This window comes from Lepisosteus platostomus, unplaced genomic scaffold, assembly GCF_059453375.1.
Source record: "Lepisosteus platostomus isolate fLepPlt1 unplaced genomic scaffold, fLepPlt1.hap1 Scaffold_30_H1, whole genome shotgun sequence".
Lineage (NCBI taxonomy): Eukaryota > Metazoa > Chordata > Actinopteri > Semionotiformes > Lepisosteidae > Lepisosteus > Lepisosteus platostomus.
This window is the reverse complement of record NW_028291658.1, coordinates 27,501-49,654: the sequence shown is the minus strand read 5'-3', so window position 1 is coordinate 49,654 and position 22,154 is coordinate 27,501. Positions and strand designations below refer to the sequence as shown.

General features: G+C 41.0%; 3 non-coding genes across 3 annotated transcripts; 1 reads left to right on the top strand and 2 right to left on the bottom strand.

The window, feature by feature from the left end:
* Positions 1 to 8,756: 8,756 nt before the first annotated feature.
* Positions 8,757 to 8,827, bottom strand: trnag-gcc (transfer RNA glycine (anticodon GCC)). The gene has a single exon. It is a non-coding gene; the product is annotated as a tRNA-Gly (tRNA).
* Positions 8,828 to 13,165: 4,338 nt separating this feature from the next.
* On the bottom strand, positions 13,166 to 13,307 carry LOC148634700 (U4 spliceosomal RNA). Its single transcript, XR_015933447.1, has one exon. It is a non-coding gene; the product is annotated as a U4 spliceosomal RNA (small nuclear RNA).
* Positions 13,308 to 15,554: 2,247 nt separating this feature from the next.
* Positions 15,555 to 15,626, top strand: trnag-ucc (transfer RNA glycine (anticodon UCC)). The gene has a single exon. It is a non-coding gene; the product is annotated as a tRNA-Gly (tRNA).
* Positions 15,627 to 22,154: the final 6,528 nt, after the last annotated feature.

Below are 22,154 nucleotides of genomic sequence, written 5' to 3'. Positions count from 1 at the left end.
CAGTCCCTTTTAAATATGATCACTACACACTGTTAACATCACTGTAGTAGTGCAAAGAAATGTAAAACGACAGTATGTCACCATGACATGATTTATGTGAAAGATTTCCAGATAAAATTGTATCCATCCTAGTAAGATAGATTAATCAAGAAATTCCACTCCGTTGTGAGAAAGATCAAAGAAAAATGGCTTCTATCAAATAGAAGTGTATCTAGGGTGATTCCTTTTTATTAGGTTTCCAAAACAGTACTCTATCTACCTTCAGACAGGGCACAGTGCTAAAAGGATTCTAACCGGAACAATAAAACACAATTGCATCATCGAAGTCCGAACCCCACTGGCTTTCAATATCGTACCATGTACATCTCCAGGAGTGGAGACTCATGAAAAAGAACAGCCTAGACACCAAAGTGATACTTTTCTTACAGTAAGGTTAAGGTAGTTGTAGGATGCTGTCTAGATCAATGAACAGATTATGTTAACAATAGCAAGCACGTAGCAGAGCATTTAGGCACACAGCCCCTAAATTGTGGAAATATATGTCAGACCTTTTTAAGGATGCCCCATACCTATAAGCATATTTAACAATGCTGTAGTCTTCTACATCGTCTCTGTAGTCTTCTTTATCCCAAGTGATCTAATTCTTTAGGAGGTGCAGAAACATAGATATCAAGTGGGTAAGTAGACAACCACGTTGCAATTGTTTTTTCTGTGTCTAACCCTTTTTTTTTCTCCACACCATGCCTGCCACTGTTCTCTCTTCGGTGCCTTTGGTTGATATTGAGCTCCGTCCCCCATGACAAGGGATCCTCCTGGATTTCTGAAGCAAGGAACCCAGCCTACAAAACTCAAGATCCTGTACTGCTCAACCCAGTGGATGGGACACACTCAACATTAACATCTAGTCTCACATAATATATGAAATAGAATTCACCGTGTCAATCTGCATGGTTGTGCATGTGAACTGTTTCTAGTAACTATTTGTCATACACAACCAGGACCTGGAGGGGAGGTCAACCATCAGGCCTTGGACCCCCAGAGATTTTTTTTCTCCTTTGGAGTTTTTTGTTTTTCTCTCCTTCGTGCCTGATGGTTACACAGTCACATCATCAAGACTGCATACCACACCTTCATTGTGATTACAGATATAGCTTATTTAAAATGTGAAATTAGGAAAAAACTAAACGAAACATGGGAAATAAAAAGAATGTAAAATCTAAAATTTTCAGATGTTGTGATGAAGCTTTTGACTCATGAATAGCACCCACCTGTCCCAGTGTATTACCTGTAGTGTTATCTTCAGAAACTCATTACAAAATAAAGACAGGGGCCACAGCCACAGTAAGGTTGTATGAGGTTCGGGGGCCTGTCTGGTGTGTAAAACACTTGGTTTCAGCAGAGTGGGTGCTGTATTTGAAATGCTATTGAGCCATGAAGACGACCCACCTGTCCCAGTGTATTACCTGTAGTGTTATCTTCAGAAACTCATTACAAAATAAAGACAGGGGCCACAGCTACAGTAAGGTTGTATGAGGTTCGGGGGCCTGTCTGGTGTGTAAAACACTTGGTTTCAGCAGAGTGGGTGCTGTATTTGAAATGCTATTGAGCCATGAAGACGACCCACCTGTCCCAGTGTATTACCTGTAGTGTTATCTTCAGAAACTCATTACAAAATAAAGACAGGGGCCACAGCTACAGTAAGGTTGTATGAGGTTCGGGGGCCTGTCTGGTGTGTAAAACACTTGGTTTCAGCAGAGTGGGTGCTGTATTTGAAATGCTATTGAGCCATGAAGACGACCCACCCGTCCCAGTGTATTACCTGTAGTGTAATCTTCAGAAAATCATAAAAAATTAAAGAAAGGGGCCACAGCTACAGTAAGGTTGTATGAGGTTCGGGGGCCTGTCTGGTGTGTAAAACACTTGGTTTCAGCAGAGTGGGTGCTGTATTTGAAATGCTATTGAGCCATGAAGACGACCCACCCGTCCCAGTGTATTACCTGTAGTGTAATCTTCAGAAAATCATAAAAAATTAAAGAAAGGGGCCACAGCTACAGTAAGGTTGTATGAGGTTTGGGGGCCTGTCTGGTGTGTAAAACACTTGGTTTCAGCAGAGTGGGTGCTGTATTTGAAATGCTATTGAGCCATGAAGACGACCCACCCGTCCCAGTGTATTACCTGTAGTGTAATCTTCAGAAAATCATAAAAAATTAAAGAAATGGGCCACAGCTACAGTAAGGTTGTATGAGGTTTGGGGGCCTGTCTGGTGTGTAAAACACTTGGTTTCAGCAGAGTGGGTGCTGTATTTGAAATGCTATTGAGCCATGAAGACGACCCACCCGTCCCAGTGTATTACCTGTAGTGTAATCTTCAGAAAATCATAAAAAATTAAAGAAAGGGGCCACAGCTACAGTAAGGTTGTATGAGGTTTGGGGGCCTGTCTGGTGTGTAAAACACTTGGTTTCAGCAGAGTGGGTGCTGTATTTGAAATGCTATTGAGCCATGAAGACGACCCACCTGTCCCAGTGTATTACCTGTAGTGTTATCTTCAGAAACTCATTACAAAATAAAGACAGGGGCCACAGCTACAGTAAGGTTGTATGAGGTTCGGGGGCCTGTCTGGTGTGTAAAACACTTGGTTTCAGCAGAGTGGGTGCTGTATTTGAAATGCTATTGAGCCATGAAGACGACCCACCCGTCCCAGTGTATTACCTGTAGTGTAATCTTCAGAAAATCATAAAAAATTAAAGAAAGGGGCCACAGCTACAGTAAGGTTGTATGAGGTTTGGGGGCCTGTCTGGTGTGTAAAACACTTGGTTTCAGCAGAGTGGGTGCTGTATTTGAAATGCTATTGAGCCATGAAGACGACCCACCTGTCCCAGTGTATTACCTGTAGTGTTATCTTCAGAAACTCATTACAAAATAAAGACAGGGGCCACAGCCACAGTAAGGTTGTATGAGGTTCGGGGGCCTGTCTGGTGTGTAAAACACTTGGTTTCAGCAGTGTGGGTGCTGTATTTGAAATGCTATTGAGCCATGAAGACAACCCACCCATCCCACCTGTAGTGTTATCTTCAGAAAATCCTAAAAAATATAAAGAAAGGTTCCACAACCCAAAATAAAGCTGGGAAAAGTCAGAGGACCCGCTTAGTGTGCAAAACACTTGCAGCATTGTGGGTGCTGTGGTTTAAATGCTATGGGTTTGTGAACAGAATACCCCTATCCCAGTGCATTGTGCCATATTAAATAAAAGCATGAGAAAAAGAGATTCAGAATGCAAAGCTGTGTCAGTGTTCTGTGTAAAAAATCGGTTTGAACATCATGGGAGCTGTTTTTAATAAGATGCTGAGTAAAGAATATTTTAATCTTCCTGCTGTCAGTAGTATTTTCAATATAGTTGACCCTTACCTGAATGAAAACAGGACGTAAAGGAAGGGTTTCAGAAGTCAAACAAAGCTTTATTCCCGTGCTTACAGTCTGGGTAATGGGAGACTGCGCTGTTCTGCTTCCTATGGTCATATACGGGTTTTTCGCACGAAGCGATTTGAACAGTATTTCTCGCGTTGTGAACGTGTGCACACAGCGGTCCCCCGGGTTCCAGTTCGTGCGTAATTACGCATCGATGAAAAACCGGAGGTTTAAAAAAAGATAATTAGCTCACTGATAGTTTGATGTAAAGAGTGTGGAAATATCTACAAGTCGTGGTCTTTAAAATGCATTTGGTTTGACGGCGTTCTGTGCTTCCATTGCGAAGATATGGACAAAAGAATATTCGTGCTTGGTCAAAAAAATGTCATAAAAACGAAAAAGTAAAGGCTGAGAAAGCATCCACAATGTATTTTATACACAAAACAAGCATTCTCGCAATTCTAAGAGGTTTCGTGAAAGCGCTACAGGCGTGCCAAAATCGTTTTCGAACTTCGAGCTAACTTTACCCCGGTCAGATTTACTCCGGGGAAGGGCAGCATGACATTGAGAGTAGCTCAAGCTTTCAGCACCTTTATCTGACTGCATGTATGCAGACGCTGCTCAGAATCCCCTGTAAGATTCTCCTTCAATTCCGTTTTGCAGTGCTTTAGCTCTTTCAAAAGGCTTCGCTTTGCTAGTCACAATCCAAGGCTCATGACAGCATTTGAAAACATTCGCAACTGCGTTGGCCGGGAATCGAACCTGGGTTAACTGCTTTGAAGGCAGCTATGCGCAACACTGGCTCGCTCCAGAATAAATCTCACGTCGAGGGCATATTTTTTTCCATTTTACCGTGAGTCGGGCTCAGCTGCACAGAGGAGAGAGCAGAGCAATGAGGTCACGGGGACAGGGGAGTCACACGCTGGCGGTTTGAATACGCGGAAGATCACTGAGGGATCCACAGTATATGGACCCTCCGTGCGCCATCAGTCCGCACTCCGGACTCTGAATCCTGCCATCCGAGTTAAGATCTCGGCGGAACCTGAGGCGCAGTTCCTTCTTAAAACGTAATCTGGTGAGCATTTCTAGAATCGTATTTGTATAGATGCAGCCTTTAATGTGTTGCTAGGTTAAAATTGATGACTTCTTGTATTTCAGTAGGCAACTGCCCTCTTGATTTCGGATTTAATTTCTTTATTACAGGGGCGCTTTTATGAAGACAGAGTCATGTTCAGGTACTTTGCTTGATGGAGGAAGCTCATTTCAGACTCTGTGATCTGCTCACCTGGAAAGGTCTGCTGTACTACTACAAGAGAGAAGTAGAGTCTGGAAGAAGGGACAATTTTATGATGCTTTGGAAGATAGTTTTTTTTTTCTTATACTGAAAATGAAAGGTAGTTGTTTCTATATGGACTCAGTCTTTGGAATTTGTATATTTATATATTTCAGTGAACCCTCAGCCATTCCTTCTGTATTGTAATTCAATTTCTCTTTTAAAATTCCTTCCCCACTTCTAGGACCTGCAGTTGCTGAACTCCACAATGGCTTCTATTGGAAAGTCTGTGACTGAGACCAAGTAAGTGTTCATTTTTTTATGAAACCATTATTTATTTAGGAGCAATGAGCAATTCTTATATAAATGCAATAAAATCATTATGCTCAAACTATGAGAGAGAAAATTAAGGATAATTTAAGAAATCAGTCTTAGCTTGTTTCTATACACAGATGGTATTATTTATTTTCAAAGGAAACCCGCGCGGATTCCCCTGGTGTGCAAGATGTACCTGAATACTCTTGATCAGCTTCCTGCTCACTTGAAGAGGGCGTGTATGAAGCACGCCACGGCAGAAAAGATCAGGATGGCCTCTCAACAGGCGAGGGAGGACATGATGAATCACCTGAAGAACGGGGTCATCGTGGATTACCACAGAATAGAGATCGTGTCTGGTGAGGCAAACAGGATAGTGGTTGTAACACTGCTAGAGTCCTTGGGCCTTTTTGTACATGGGAAGCCTGAAGACACATTGGCAAGGTGAGATATTTTTAATCTGTAAGGCTTCTGTAGTTTCTTTTTGAAATCATTGTTACAACATATTATGTAAAAGCATGTTGAAAAGAATCTACCTGCATTCCAGCGGCCCTGAGCAAGAGGCCGCTGTCCAGGAGGAAGAGATGCCAGAGGCTGCTCTAGAAACTGAAACAGAAGCGGATAAGGAAGGGGAAGATGTGAGCTCTGAAGAACTCTATCAGCAGTAAGACTTTTTTATTTTTCAGATGTATCTATTTTTTACTAAAATTCTAATTTGTCTTATAGGTATAAAATGTTTAAACCGGTGTTTTATATCCTTACAGGCCCTGAGTAGTTAAAAAGTATCAGCAGGCCGGAAGAGAGTGGCCCAAGCTGGACTCTATAGAAAGCACTCCCTGGATGCTCCTCTCCTGATTGGATTCAAACAGTACCTTACCAAGGATCTGGGAGTGGCAAATTATTCTCAGGAGGTATTTATTTTTTAAAGGCATTTAAAATTAAGCAATGGTATCTTCATTGTAAATGTTTTTATTTCTTAGCTTAAAATTCACCCATGTGAAATGATGTCAGCCATAAACATCATGACTTTTGTCTGTCAAAATATATTATATAATATATTTCCTACCTGAATCTATTCTACTTAAATTATTACATTATACACAATTTGAGTTCATTTTAAAAAGTAAAAGGTAATGAAAGGAATGCATTTTCATAAGAAAGATAATACCGATATGCATGTGATAATCTTCCTTATATCATGTAGTGCATCATTTGGACACTTTGTGGGCTTCAAATACAAAGAAAATCATGTTCTATGGTACAAGATAAATACAAAACTTAAGCTTCTTTATAAAGCATAAGCAATCATTTATTACATCGCTTCTTGAATTAAATCTTTTGACAAGAGGTAAGACTTCTGTTACATTTAAACCCATGTTTAGCTGTGTTTTTTAGATTTAACTGAACCAATTTCTGTGTGTGATAATGTCCTTGAATTCTGACAACATCACACTAAATTACATGATATAAAACAGCTAATGTTTCTAGAGATAAAGTTTCTGAGATGCTTCTAATTACTTTTTATTACCAGGGACAGTTTAATTCACCTTGTACAGTACTGTAAGACCAAGATACTTTTTTTAAAAGTTATTTAACATTTTATAGAACTTTGTCTACTATGGCAACATGATGTGCTTGGTGAAACTTGGAAAAATACTGCTTGGCCACTTATCTTAAGATAAAGATAGGATAAAGGTTTATCTTTTGCACCTACCTGACCCCCAGGGAAGGCCAATGCTTTCTAAGTTGATGGTTCCCTACAGTAGACTGTACTTTAATTTCAAAGGTAATGTATATTGACCCAAATCAGTTTTGGAATCCAATCTACTGACGAGATGGAGCACATCCTTTTTTCAGGATTTTAGCATCATACGTTTGGTATATTTAGTCCCTAATGCTGAAAGAAATGATCATAGAACATTTGGACACTTTGTGGGCTTGAAATACAAAGCAAATCATGTTCTATGGTACAAGATAAATACAAAACTTAAGCTTTTATTTTAATTAGATTTGTTTATAAAGCATAAGCAATCATTTATTACATTAATATATGTAAAAATAACATTTTAGCATCATACGTTTAGTATATTTAGTCCCTAATGCTGAAAGAAATGATCATAGAACATGACATCTAACCTTACCTGCGGTGTTTTTAATCCCTATTGCTCAATGCACGGTGAAAGCATTCCATACATGTGTCTGACAATGAGGAATGGGCCCCTGAGACAGTCATTTGCCTGTTTCACAAATGATCGTATTTTACTAGAGATTCTGTTTGGGATTCAGATGTGCATTCGGACAGCAATCCCTTTCAAGAAATGATATGTTCTGGATGAGGTCAAAGGTGCTGGAACACTGTATCTAGGATGTGTTTGCAGAGACTGTGTGTCTCCTGCTTCAACGCAGTGATAAACAGATGTGCTCCTTTAATTTATTGGTACATGCCCAGGGCAGTAAGCAGTCTGAGGATTTATTTCCAGATGGCATAGAGCAGTGAAGCAGTGAAGTAGTGCAAAACACTGGATCATTATATTATTAGAATCTATTCTACTTAAATTATTACATTATACTCAATTTGAGTTCATTTTAAAAAGTAAAAGGTAATGAAAGGAATGCATTTTCATAAGAAAGATAATACCGATATGCATGTGATAATCTTCCTTATATCATGTAGTGCGTCATTTGGACGCTTTGTGGGCTTGAAATACAAAGAAAATCATGTTCTATGGTACAAGATAAATACAAAACTTAAGCTTTTATTTTAATTAGATTTGTTTCTAAAGCATAAGCAATCATTTATTACATTAATATATGTGAAAATAACATTTTAGCATCATATGTTTAGTATATTTAGTCCCTAATGCCGAAAGAAATGATCATTTGTTTAACATGCACGGGTCTGTCTCAAAGGATGCAATACTCCTGAAGGGTCTCAAACCCTACATTTCGGATGCCTAGCTGTATCCCTCACATGTGGCACCTCAGAATGACTTCTAACCTTACCTGTGGTGTATTCAGTCCCTATTGCTCAATGCACGGTGTACATACTGCATACATGTGTCTTGAGAATGAGGAATGGGCCCCTGAGACAGTCATTTGCCTGTTTCACAAACAGGGACCTGGACCTAGACCTGGCCCGTACAGGGCTCAAACCCGCGACCTTGGCATTATTAGCACCACGCTCTAACCAACTGAGCTAACCGGCCTCACGACAGTGTTCCTCTCTGTGCTGCAAAAAATCAAACTCAGGGAATTTCTTTTGTCCTCCTTTGAATAGAAAGCCGTGTAATTCAGTGTACGGGCTTTCTCGTGCAGTTTCATGGTTCTTGTAACCCAAATCCTACACTGGCCTGAAGTGCCCCCCCATTTCACAGCATTTTTCAGCTGATTTAAAATGTACCTAAAGGAGAAGCATTATTGAAGACCATCAATTACCAAGAGCTTTTGTCAAAGGTTTTGGTGGTCATTTTGAATGACCACAGAGCGCTGTGACCTCGGTTTTACATCTCATCCAAAAGACAGCGCCCTTTTACAACACAGCATCTCCATCACTATACTGGGGCATTGGGACCCGCACAGACCTCAGGGTGAGCGCCCCCCCGCCGGCACCATTAACACCGCTTCCAGCTGGAAGCTTTGTTTTTCCCTGTAGCTCATCCTTATCCAGGTACTGACCTGGCTCACACCTGCTTAGCTTCAGTGGGTTTTTAGTTGCAAGTTGCAAGGGGATGCAAGTGATGGAGCCGCTCGCTGCAAAAGCCACTGCATTGGCCGGGAATCGAACCCGATCCTCCCGCGTGGCAGGCGAGAATTCTACCACTGAACCACCAATGCTCAGTGCCTGGGCCTTCAAAAAAGACGCTTTTTTGGTGCTCTGTGCAAAACGCGTCGACATCTGCTTCCAGCTGCAAAATGCCATTTGCGGACGCTGAAGAACTTATTTCCAAGGCAGCAGGTACAAGCGATTGGGCGTTTTAAAACCACCAGGAACAGCAAAGAGGCGCGCTTCTTTGCTTGTGCCGAAACACACCGACTGAAGGCGGACAACGTAGTCGGCAGGATTGGAACCTGTGCGGGGAAACCCCAATGGATTTCTAGTCCATTGCCTTAACCACTCAGCCACGACTACAGCAAGCCCCACCGCCGCTGCGTTCTTGCTACAATCTTACCTGGATCGCGAGGCGCCGGCGGAAGCCTATTTCAAAGTCGTTCTCCGTTTCAAAAAAACATTTCCAAAATACAAGCCTTGCAGACAGACACGCCTCAGAGGACTTAAGGGTGGCTTCATGTCGGAATGATAAAGTCTCCCCGTCCGGACATGAAAATGCCACTTTGTTACACACAAAAAAAGAATCAACAACAGAGAAATGCCCACAAGCATTTGAAAAGCCGCACCACGTCGCACTTGAAATAGCTCTTACATTAGTGGTAGACACAGGAATCGCCTTTTTATTTACGCTCTTACCAACGCGATGGAAAGCAAAACAAAGCAAAGCAGAGCAAAACAAAACGAACAAACGAAAACCCTCACGTCCCGCACTTGCATATAACGCTGTTACGTGCCCAAGCGGTATTGTACGTCATCCTAGCACTGCACCCCGGGTCGTACGGTATATGGGAACGAGCACACGCCACGAATCGTCTCGAATCACTCCCTACAGCTGTAAGGCGCCTTGAAGCGTGCACCCCCAACATTCTTCTTTGCGCATCTGTGAAAGGTAAACTCTTGAGCAAACTCTGAACCAGCTCTAAGGAAACTAATCCGATTAGACGTTACTTTGACTCATCCTTTAAGGGACCCTTGTTAATTGGAGAAATCAATGATTTCGAATTAATTCTGTATGCGTTAAAAGACAGCTATACACAGAAAACATGCAGGACACTGCTCATGATGTTTCCCGAGCCGAAACACAGTGCGTTTTTCCAAACCATTTGACAAAGCCCGCCCACTGAAAACTGCAGCAGATCGTGTAAAGGCGTTCAACTTTGTAACTACTGCACGCACAGGAAGCAGAATAAATTCCTCTTTTCAAACTGTCAAAGGTTTGCTGCAGGACATCGCACAATCTCTTTTGAACGGGGACAAACGATTTCTTATGGGGCGCAGTAAGTACAGACGTTTATAAAGCTCCACTCATGCCGACGATGCAGCATGAAGAAGCGCAACCTAACGTTTGACAGACAAAAGCCGGGCGCCGCTACGAGCAATATGAAATCAAACTGACAGCACACGGCGTTTCGCGCTGACTAAAAATGATCTCGACAGACGATGTTCTCTGCATAACGCTGAAAGAGCTAAAGAGCGTTTCTGTTGAGACGTAACCCATTGGGCAAAAGACGTATAATATACGTCTATTAAACGCATATCTTAGACGTCTAAATGTGGTCTACAATTCGTCTAGAATGAAATTCTAATATACGTCTAAAGTTAAATTATAGTCAATTATACGTCTATGTTTAGACGTTCATTATACATAAATGGTTGGAGTTCTATTATACGGATAAATTTAGAGGACTATTATACATATATGGTTGGAGTTCCGGATAACTTTAGAGGTCTATTATACGTATATGGTTAGAGGTCTATTATACGGATAACATTAGAGGTCTATTATACGTATATGGGTAGAGGTCTATTATACATCAAAGATAGATTTTATAGGTGTAGAAACAAGTAAAACAAGCCAATGATTCTGAAAATACACATTCACACCTGAAACATATGTATTTCAAATTATACATTGTATACAATCAATCAACAATCAACATATGGGCAATAATCATAAAAACACAACTAGTCTTAAACTTCAGCTACAAATTCTGGTAACATGGCAATATACAGTATAGTAATGACAAACACAAAACTAATTACATTAACACACTAACTCAAAACCACATTTTGATTCAAATATACATTTTAAAATGTACAACTTCTATATTTCCAAGAAAAAAATATTACATAAAATATAAAATATTACAATGGAAGTTAAGACGATTTTTGTCCACTATTTGCAAACCCTGTCTAATTATCCTAACAGTTAGAACCAAAAACCTATTATTTTCAGAGTCCAGATCTCTTGGCCCCCTGCCTTGCATATGCATTCTTCAAGTAACACATTGCGTGCTCCTTTATTTCTTTTTCTGTTGATGTAGGGTGGGACTTCAGCACCGCAGCTAGGAGAAAATTATATAATATTACTTCCCAAATAATTGATGATTAATATCTTCTTTAGTATAATCTAAAAAATGAACGGTTTACTAAGCTCAAAGCTGAAATAAATGTATAAAATTTGGCTTGCATCATAGCAGTTGAGCAATAAAGTCTGTCCTAATTAAAGAGTACCCAAAGTTTGAAAGTACAACATAGAATAAGAATAGAGAAACGGCAAAACGATTTTGTGTCATCTTCCCCATTCACACTATTTTATGTGCCATTTTTTGCTTATTCACGTACTATTTTAATCAAAATAATATTAAGAAAGATCTGTATGTATTCAGATAGTATTATTATTGTTCATACTTACTCGTCAAAAGAGGATTGCTGAGATATTTTCGGATATACTTCTACGTTTGAAAAACGTGTCCAAAATGGTGACCAACGAATACTAGCAATGCATTGTGGTATATAACCGGAAAATATGCTGGGTTCGATATTTTCTCAATGTATGCGTTTATTAATGTTGTCGATATTATGGTTGAAATTTAACATTGATAATACATCGCTGCTATGAGCTGATGTGCAATTTTAACGCATGCAATAAGTAAGGATCGGTCACTGTTGTATGGTATTATATATAATGACATTATGGAATAGGATGGGGACAAACCTGGCATCACGGGGGGAGGGGGGAATGTCGCCCCTTCAGTTTTGGGCAAAAAGTTTTACCTAACTTAATTTGCACCCTAAAAAAATAGTTGTACTTTGTCAATGGTCAGACAACACTAAATGACACGAACAGTCACTCAGTCTGTTTGATGGGCAGGAGGGCTATCCGTCCAGGAACTGCACATATTATTGAGTGTCAACATTACGATCCTGTTTGCTCAGGTGGACCGATTCCTTGCAGTAGTTTATCATTATATTTAAAATCGTTATATAACTAGGACTAGTTATAGCAGTCTGTGCTTTCTGTTGGTTTTACAACATTTTTTTCTTAACGATTCAGAACGTCCATGTAGCTGCAAAAATGAACGCTTATGGTACTTTTCGCTCCAGGCAATACAAACCTTGAGAGTGACGAAAAATGTGAAACTGAACTTCATCGCAAATACCAGATTGCTAGTCGTTATCTTCTATCATGAAGCACTAATCAATGGCATAGCTGCGAGATTTCATTTGGGTAGCTGCACCGTACAGCTCCGTTTCAACCGAAATATCACTCCCCCCTCAGAATTTCAGACGCCCCCCTACAGATTTTTCCTCGGGCACCGCGCACTGATGGGGGACTTTTGTCAAGAAAATAAAAATAGAAACTCTATAGGCACTCAAACATTTTACTGTTTTTTTTCAGGCAGGTGGCAAGACCCCCTCAGCAAAACCCTTGTATGCCAAGCTGTGGGCATTGATTCATCGAATATACGTATATTTACGGCGAAATTACGGCTATACGTATATATACGTCGCCTCGACGTATAATCAACGTCGAATTGCAACCGTAAAATCGACGACATGAATAAACGCATATATAACGTCGAAAAAACATCTAACACAGTGCCTGAGGCTTTTTACTGTATGTATCGTGTGTGCCGCAACTAGGAGTATACGGCACTCTGCACAGTGTACGAAGTAAATTATTTTCGCAGTAATTAATTTATTATATTTACTATATTTATTATACACGTGTAAATTAATTGCTGCGAAAATAATTTACTTCGTACACTGTGCAGAGTGCCGTATACTCCTAGTTGCGGCACACACGATACATACAGTAAAAAGCCTCAGGCACTGTGTTAGATGTGTTTTCGACGTTATATATGCGTTTGTTAATGTCGTCAATTTTACGGTTGCAATTCGACGTTGATTATACTTCGAGGCGACGTATATATACGTATAGCCGTAATTTCACCGTAAATATACGTATATTCGACGAATCAATGCCCACTGGGAACAAGCTCGCTTCTTTCTACCATGATGTCACCATGACCAAATCTGTCTTTAAACACCTTGCTCAGTCTCTAACGAGACTGTCAAAAATTGCTTTCGCCGATTGTATTGCAAACCGGCGGAAGCGGGGTATTGGGAAAAGTTTTCAACTAGAAATAATCCCGCCTCGGCTAAACCTCACAGGCTACGATACTGCCACTGCGCAAAGCTGACGGTTGCCAGGCAACCGCGGGGATCCTATGGAAATCGTTATCAATTGTCTCATGGCATGTCGTTGCTGTAACGCTTCATATTTGTCGTCTTCTTCTAGCTTGAGGTTTTGAAGAATTTCATGACAGACAAGGGCTCCGTTGGGAACAAAGAAAGCCGTTGATTCTTTTCAGCAGCAGAAATACAACCCTTTAAATACAAGATGACAGAACAATGACGAAGGGCATGCCGGGAGGAACTCATGCACTACAGAGGAAAGGGGGCGGGCACGTACAGTTCACATTCAAGCCACAAGTACTCTTCTCGGATGTTGCACAAACAAATCCTAACGTCTTGAAAGCATTGCGGCATGTTTGTGTCCCACTTCCCGTGGCTGCAGGATGACTGACATGAACGGACAAACACAATCTGTGGCGTTTAGCGTGACATAGTCTTGCAGGCATCGTGCTGTCTCACTGCAATACTATACCGCTGGAGGAAACAGTCCATCTGGCCATGAAACTCATTTGAACGTCTAGCTACAGCAACTAACAATATCATGATTTATTCAGGATGTGTGGAATCAGCACGTCCCGGAGACAGCTTCCGAAATCGTGAGCATTCTCTGGTGGTAGGGGCGTTCAAGATGGCGCTCAGGTGGGAGGTAAAGTTTAGTGGTTGAGGATTTTTTTTTGAGTTTTTCATGACCTGAATGTTAATTTTTGCTTTTTTTGACTACAGAAAAATAAGGACTTAACACTACTTGTTTAAACTTCAGTTATAATTGAAAGAAAAAAAAACGATTTTTTTTAGGTTTAAGAATTTCGATATGAGTAACACTGGGAAAAGAAAAGAGAGTGCTGGGTCTTCGAAGGAGAAGTCTAAGAAACCTCAATCGTATATGTATAGCACTACAAGAAAATTGATGGCAACTAAAGGGAAAAGTGAAGCAGCTGGAGGGGACGTGGAAAGAGTGCTGGAGATGCGCTCGTACGCGAGCGTTCGCAGCCCAAGTGAGACTCAGCTGCCAGAGGAAGAGCCGGAGTCCCTGCCCAGCACACCTGTGAAAACCCCGGCAGCCAAGAGAGGAAGGAGCGACCTGACGCTGGAGGAGCTCCAGACCAACATCTTCAACATGATGGCACAGAGCATGGGTGAGCTGAAGGAAATTATTTGATCTAATACAGTCGCAATCGAAAGTCTTAAAAAGTCCATGGACTGTGTGTTTAAAGAGGTTGAAGACTTAAAGAGTGAAGTAAAAGTTCTTAAACAAGTAAATACCAAACAAGAAAAGCATATTAAAGAACTTGAATTGAAAGTGAACGATGTAGATAGATACCGTCGATGATGGAATTTAAAATTATTTGGAGTTAAAGAGGAACGTGATAAGGACCTTGTTGCAACAGTGAAGGGTATCTGTAAAAGGACCCTGCCGGACCAGGAGGACGTAATATCGGCCATTGACTTTGTTCACAGGCTTGGGAGAGCGAACATGTCTGGGCAAGTGCGCCCCAGATCGATTATAATACAGTTCACCAAGAGGACGGCGAGGGACATGCTGTGGCGAGCGGCGAGGGGGAATGAGTATTTGAATGGGAACAAACTGAGGTTTGCAGAGGACCTGTCTGCCGCGGACAGGAGCACCAGGAACCAGCTGTGGCCCCAGGTTGAAGCTGCCAGAAGAGAGGGGAGGAGAGCCTACTTTGTGGGAGCGAGGGCCTTTGTGGACGGGAAGGAGATTTGCTCCCAGTGACTGCTCAGTTAATGATTATGTTTGGTTATATTTGTTATACCAGTATATACTAGTGTTTCTTTAGTGTTAGTTTGGAATGGTGTAGTTAAGTGTTAAGGACTGTTATAGTTCTGGTTCTTTGAAAAACTCAATAGTTTAGACAGTCTTAGAGTTAGTTATTTGCTTTTGTGTATGTCTTTTTCATGAATGCCAGAGGTACTCGAAATGTTGTTAAAAGAAAAACTGTGTGCTGAGTTTTATTTTTTACAGGAAACGCATGCATGTTGAAACTAAAGTTTATAAATAATTGAGAAATATTAAAGCAAGGAAAATATGATACGTGTAAAATATACAATTTGATCACATAATTACTTAATTACCTCTGGTAGTTAAATGCTTTTTTCTGCTGCGTTTTTTTTCTCTTGTACATGACTCTGATCCTCTTGTTGTATTTGTATTTGTAAATTCTATGTTTAATAAAAAAAAAATTAAAAAAAGCATTCTCTGGTGGTGTCCTGCAGGCTTCCTGTGGGTGTGCGTTGGTGGTATAGTGGTGAGCATAGCTGCCTTCCAAGCAGTTGACCCGGGTTTGATTCCCGGCCAACGCAGTGGCGAATGTTTTCAAATGCTGTCATGAGCCTTGGATTGTGACTAGCAAAGCGAAGCCTTTTGAAAGAGCTAAAGCACTGAAAAACGGAATTGAGGGAGAATCTTACAGGGGATTCTGAGCGGTGTCTGCATACACGCAGTCCGATACGGGTGCTGAAAGCTTGAGCTACTCTCAATGTCATGCTGGCTTTCCCCGGAGTAAATCTGTTACATTGAAAGAATGCTTCTCGCAGGTTCAAAAAGGGACCCTTGTTAATTGGAGAAATCAATGATTTCGAATGAATTCTGTATGCGTTAAAAGACAGCTATACACAGAAAACATGCAGGACACTGCTCATGATGTTTCCCAAGCCGAAACACAGTGCATTTTTTCAAGCCATCTGACAAAGCCCGCCCACTGAAAACTGCAGCAGATCGTGTAAAGACGTTCAACTTTGTAACTACTGCACGCACAGGAAGCAGAATAAATTCCTCTTTTCAAACTGTCAAAGGTTTGCTTTACGAACGCCGCAGGACATCGCACAATCTCTTTTGAACAGGGACAAACGATTTCTTATGGGGCGCAGTAAGTACTGTTACTGTCACTGCTCGATACCGACGTTGGCCTACTATACCATGTTCAGCCACTGCTAGAAAATGTACGGCTCTAGCACCAGAGCAAACAACAGGAGGGCCGATGTCGAACAGGCACACGTGTCAGACATGGAGAGCGATGAGAATGGGATTCGAACCCATGCCTGCAGAGCACAATGGATTAGCAGTCCATCACCTTAACCACTCAGCCACCTTGTCGACGAAACTGGGCTGTCCGGACATGGGTTGGCGCGCTCCAGATGATCTTTTTCTTTTTTTCCCCACGTACTCGAGGGTCATTTTCCTGTTCCACATGTGATTTCAACATTTTCCTTGGGAGATGTCAAGCCAGCAAGCCACTGCTGTGGTTCAGTGGCCAGTGTGGAGTTCAGTGGCCCTGTTGTACACAGAAAGCACATTGAGCTCCTTGGACATGAAAAGTTCCAGATAAAAGCCATTTGTCATCCTTTCTCTTGGTGTCGATGTTGCTATTGTATGTAAAGGTGGCAACTTGCTCAGCGAGCAGGCGGAGCACACACCGAATGCAGATGTGTCTGAGTGGTGTGTCCAAGTGGCTGCAAAAGGACAACACTCCTGGGGTGCCGTGGCTTAGTTGGTTAAAGCGCCTGTCTAGTAAACAGGAGATCCCCGCCTACGGCTAGACTTAATTAAATGCAAGTATTCATTTCCTGTCTTTAACGCGACTTGTTTTTCTTAAAATGGATGCAACTTGCAAAACATGAAATACAAGCCTTGCTAATCAGCGCTAGCGGCTGGCAAAAAAAGGGAGTCAGCTATTTTTTTTTCTTTAACCTTAACCCTGCTAACGGAGAAGAGTTAAACGACCGAGTCTATGCAGCTTAAACGGTGCGCAAGTCGGGTTCTTAGCTGAAAGGGTGGTAAATCACGCTCACCCCAGTCCTTAATCTTTTAAAGAGGATACAAAATTGAACCTAGTCGCCACATCACATACATCCTGTTAAATGATAAAAAGGTAACATCTATCCTCGCTCCAGAGTAAATCTCACGTTGAGGGCATCTTTTTTTTCACTTTACCGTGAGTCGGGCTCGGCTGCACAGAGGAGAGAGCAGAGCAATGAGGTCACAGGGACAGGGGAGTCACACGCTGGCGGTTTGAATACGCGGAAGATCACTGAGGGATCCACAGTATGTGGACCCTCCGTTCGCCATCAGTCCACACTCCGGACTCTGAATCCTGCCATCCGAGTTAAGATCTCGGCGGAACCTGAGGCGCAGTTCCTTCTTAAAACGTAATCTGGTGAGCATTTCTAGAATCGCACTTGTATAGATGCAGCCTTTAATGTGTTGCTAGGTTAAAATTGACGACTTCTTGTATTTCAGTAGGCAACTGCCCTCTTGATTTTGGATTTAATTTCTTTATTACAGGGGCGCTTTTATGAAGACAGAGTCATGTTCAGGTACTTTGCTTGATGGAGGAAGCTCATTTCGGACTCTGTGATCTGCTCACCTGGAAAGGTCTGCTGTACTACTACAAGAGAGAAGTAGGGTCTGGAAGAAGGGACAATTTTATGATGCTTTGGAAGATAGTTTTTTTTTTCTTATACTGAAAATGAAAAGTAGTTGTTTCTATATGGACTCAGTCTTTGGAATTTGTATATTTATACATTTCAGTGAACCCTCAGCCATTCCTTCTGTATTGTAATTCAATTTCTCTTTTAAAATTCCTTCCCCACTTCTAGGACCTGCAGTTGCTGAACTCCACAATGGCTTCTATTGGAAAGTCTGTGACTGAGACCATTATTTATTTAGGAGCAATGAGCAATTCTTATATAAATGCAATAAAATCATTATGCTCAAACTATGAGAGAGAATTTTAAGGATAATTTAAGAAATCAGTCTTAGCTTGTTTCTATACACAGATGGTATTATTTATTTTCAAAGGAAACCCGCGAGGATTCCCCTGGTGTGCAAGATGTGCCTGAATACTTTTGATCAGCTTCCTGCTCACTTCAAGAGGGCGTGTATGAAGCACGCCACGGCAGAAGAGATCAGGTGGCCTCTCAACAGGCGAGGGAGGACATGATGAATCACCTGAAGAACGGGGTCATCGTGGATTACCACAGAATAGAGATCAAAGGACACTTTGTGGGCTTGAAATACAAAGAAAATCATGTTCTATGGGACAAGATAAATACAAAACTTAAGCTTTTATTTTAATTAGATTTATTTATAAAGCATAAGCAATCATTTATTACATTAATATATGTGAAAATAACATTTTAGTATCATACGTTTAGTATATTTAGTCCCTAATGCTGAAAGAAATGATCATAGAACATGACATCTAACCTTACCTGCTGTGTTTTTAATCCCTATTGCTCAATGCACGGTGAAAGCATTGCATACATATGTCTGACAATGAGGAATGGGCCCCTGAGACAGTCATTTGCCTGTTTCACAAATGATCGTATTTTACTAGAGATTCTGTTTGGGATTCAGATGTGCATTCGGACAGCAATCCCTTTCAAGAAATGATACGTTCTGGATGAGGTCAAAGGTGCTGGAACACTGTATTTAGGATGTGTTTGCAGAGACTGTGTGTCTCCTGCTTCAACGCAGTGAGAAATAGATGTGCTCCTGTAATTCATTGGTACATGCCCAGGGCAGTAAGCAGTCTGAGGATTTATTTCCAGACGGCATAGAGCAGTGAAGCAGTGAAGTAGTGCAACACACTGGATCATTATATTATTAGAATCTATTCTACTTAAATTATTACATTATACACAATTTGAGTTCATTTTAAAAAGTAAAAGGTAATGAAAGGAATGCATTTTCGTAAGAAAGATAATACCGATATGCATGTGATAATCTTCCTTATATCATGTAGTGCGTCATTTGGACACTTTGTGGGATTGAAATACAAAGAAAATCATGTTCTATGGTACAAGATAAATACAAAACTTAAGCTTTTATTTTAATTAGATTTGTTTATAAAGCATAAGCAATCATTTATTATATTAATATATGTGTGTAGCGGCGAGGCTTATTAATAAGGCAGAATTAAGTGTTCTGAGCCTTCCCAAATGAGGCCCCATTTCTCTGTTCATCTCTGTGGTGCAGCCATAGAGAGACTATTCATGCAGGGTGATTTAAGGTCCTAGGACAGCTCCCAAAGGGGGATGCACTTAGCTAAGCCTGGCTATCATGATCAATGGTCATCCATTGGCGCCTATCTGTCTAGGGAGTGCCAGTTGGACATCTGGACTGCATTACTAAGTGTCAGGACTAAGTGACTCATATCTCACCTTGATCAATCAATCAGGGACTGGTAGGGCCGAGTAACCCACGTGGGACTCTGATGCCCATGGAACTTTCAGCCAATCAATGAGCTGAAGTTCCTCCAGGTAAAAACAGGCAACACAGAGAGCCTGTGAGATTCAGTAAGATTCAGAAGGGAGGATTCAGAGGATTCTGTGGACAATTCTAAAGGGAATTCAAAGGAGAATTCCAGGGCAGGGCGGCCCAGGAGCAGAAGGCTCCCAAGGGCAGGACATTCTCGCAGCGCGCCTCCTGACCATCCTGAGACTCAGCCCGGACAACCACGGAACGGCCAGTGTGTCCGAGTGCCAGAACTTTCCTTTGTTCTAAGAGTCTAGAGCGGAGGTTGCCAGAGAATAACCAGAGGATCCACCCGAGGTTAGCACCAGCAGCAGGCCTCGTGAACAGGTCGGAACTGTGGACAGCTGAATCACTATTCAGAACTAGCTCTTCATCAGAAACGAACCGGTCCTCTTCCTGACTTGCTGGGACCCACAGTCATCTTTTCTCCTGTGCACAAACTTTGCTAGTTAAAGCCCACAGTGAGCATCAGCAGCGCAGCGTCGCAAGCCGCACAGCACAGCCTGGCACGGAGCCAGAGAGCGCGGATTGGACAGCAACAGCCTGCAACTGTTTCTTTGTGCCGGCAGGAAGATCTGAATCCCCAAAGATTGGATGAGTATTCAACTTCAATGCATTACAGCTCGAGAATTCAATTGTTATCCCAACCAGTTGATATCAATTTAATTCCTAAGAGTTATGTACTTGTTTGAGTATCTAATGTAGAAGTTATAACCAAGTTCATTAACGAAACGGTCTTAATGAATGATATACTGAACGTATGTCCTCTTGATATGTGTAACACTTCGTAACTGACTGAATATATATCTTTTGTATTCTGATAACCCTCTCGATAAGATCTGTTAGGTTTACATGCATATTTTATGTATTAATAAATGTATCCTCGTGTATTAGTACCTGTGTGTGCGCGTTGTTTGAGTTATGTCACATGGTTGGATTCTAAAGCCATCAAAAGAATCAACTTTGTGATTTACTGCTACAATTAATAATTGTCTCAGTAAATGCCCAAACCCTACAGAACTGGTGCCTTCAGAGAGCCACTACATTTAATTTTGCTATGGCAACATTACATATTTGGCGTCCCTGAGCCGGTTTTCTTACATGTGAAAATAACATTTTAGCATCATATTATTACATACAGGTCTCTAGCTTCAACACAGTGATATATATATATACTCAGTGATTTATTGGTACATGCCCAGGTCAATAATCAGAATGAGGATTTATTTCCAGACGGGCTACAGGTAGTGTTGTGAAATACTTCAACACACTGGATCGCAGATTTAGACCCCCTGCACTCTTACTCCTTAAAAACCAAAGAAATGAAGATATGTAGCAATCACATTGCAACAGGGCTGACAGTGACTTAATGCTTATACTAGTGGACTTCTGGTACCTTTAGGGTACGGTGTTCCCTGAAGGGCTCTCAAACCCCGCATTTCAGATGCCTAGCTGTTTCGCTGATGTGTTGCACCTCAGAATCACTTTTAAACCTTACCTCTGGTATCTTTAATCCCTATTGCTCAACGCATGGTGAAAGTATTGCATAAATGTGTCTGAAAATGAGCAATGGGCACCTGAGAGACTCATTTGCCTGTTTCACAAATGATCATATTTGACTAGAGATTCTGTTTGGGATTCAGTTGTGCATTCTGACAGCAATCGCTTTCAAAAAACGATACATTCTGGATGAGGTCAAGGTGCAGGAACACTGTATTTAGGATGTGTTTGCACTTATTCTGTGTCTCTAGCTTCAACACAGCGATATATGTATATGCTCACTGATTTTTTGGTACATGCCCAGGGCAATAATCATTATGAGGATTTATATCCTGATGTGCTAGGGGTAGTGTTGTGAAATACTTCAACACACTGGATCGCAGGTTTAAACCGCCTGCACTCTTACTCCTTAAAAACCAACAAATGCAGATATATAGCAATCATATTGTAGCTGACACTCATTTGCCTGTTTCACAAATGATCATATTTTACTAGAGATTCTGTTTGGGATCCGGATGTGCATTCTGACAGCAATCTCCTTATCGCGGCTTTGCCCTTCTTGCCTCTTTGGACAATATCTTGTGGTCGTTATTGGTAATGTCTAGACAACATCTCCATCTTGTGGTCGTTGTTGGTAATGTCTTCTTATGCCCTTTTTTATTTTAATTCTCTATTAGTTGATTCTAGAATCTCTACAATGGAGATGAAAACATCAGTTTTATAGCAGACAATATGACATTATTTATAGTCCAATTAGAAACTTATTACCCTGTTTTTAACATAATAACAAATTAAAATTGATTAAAACTAAGTTTGGAACACCAGGGAACATAACAAATGATTTTTAGGAAAACCATGAAGTTCTCTGTGTCCAATGCCTGCAAGGGGAGAAAGCTAGAATCCTTAGATTTTTTCAAAATTTGAAAATAAACATCATATAACAACAGCTTTCATTCTTAGGAGTGAAAAATAACCATTTTTGAAGACATGGTAGTTTCTAAAACACTACAATAAAGTTAAAAACAGCAGTTTTATATTACATTATTTTTAGTGAAATTAGTCATTTTTTGCAC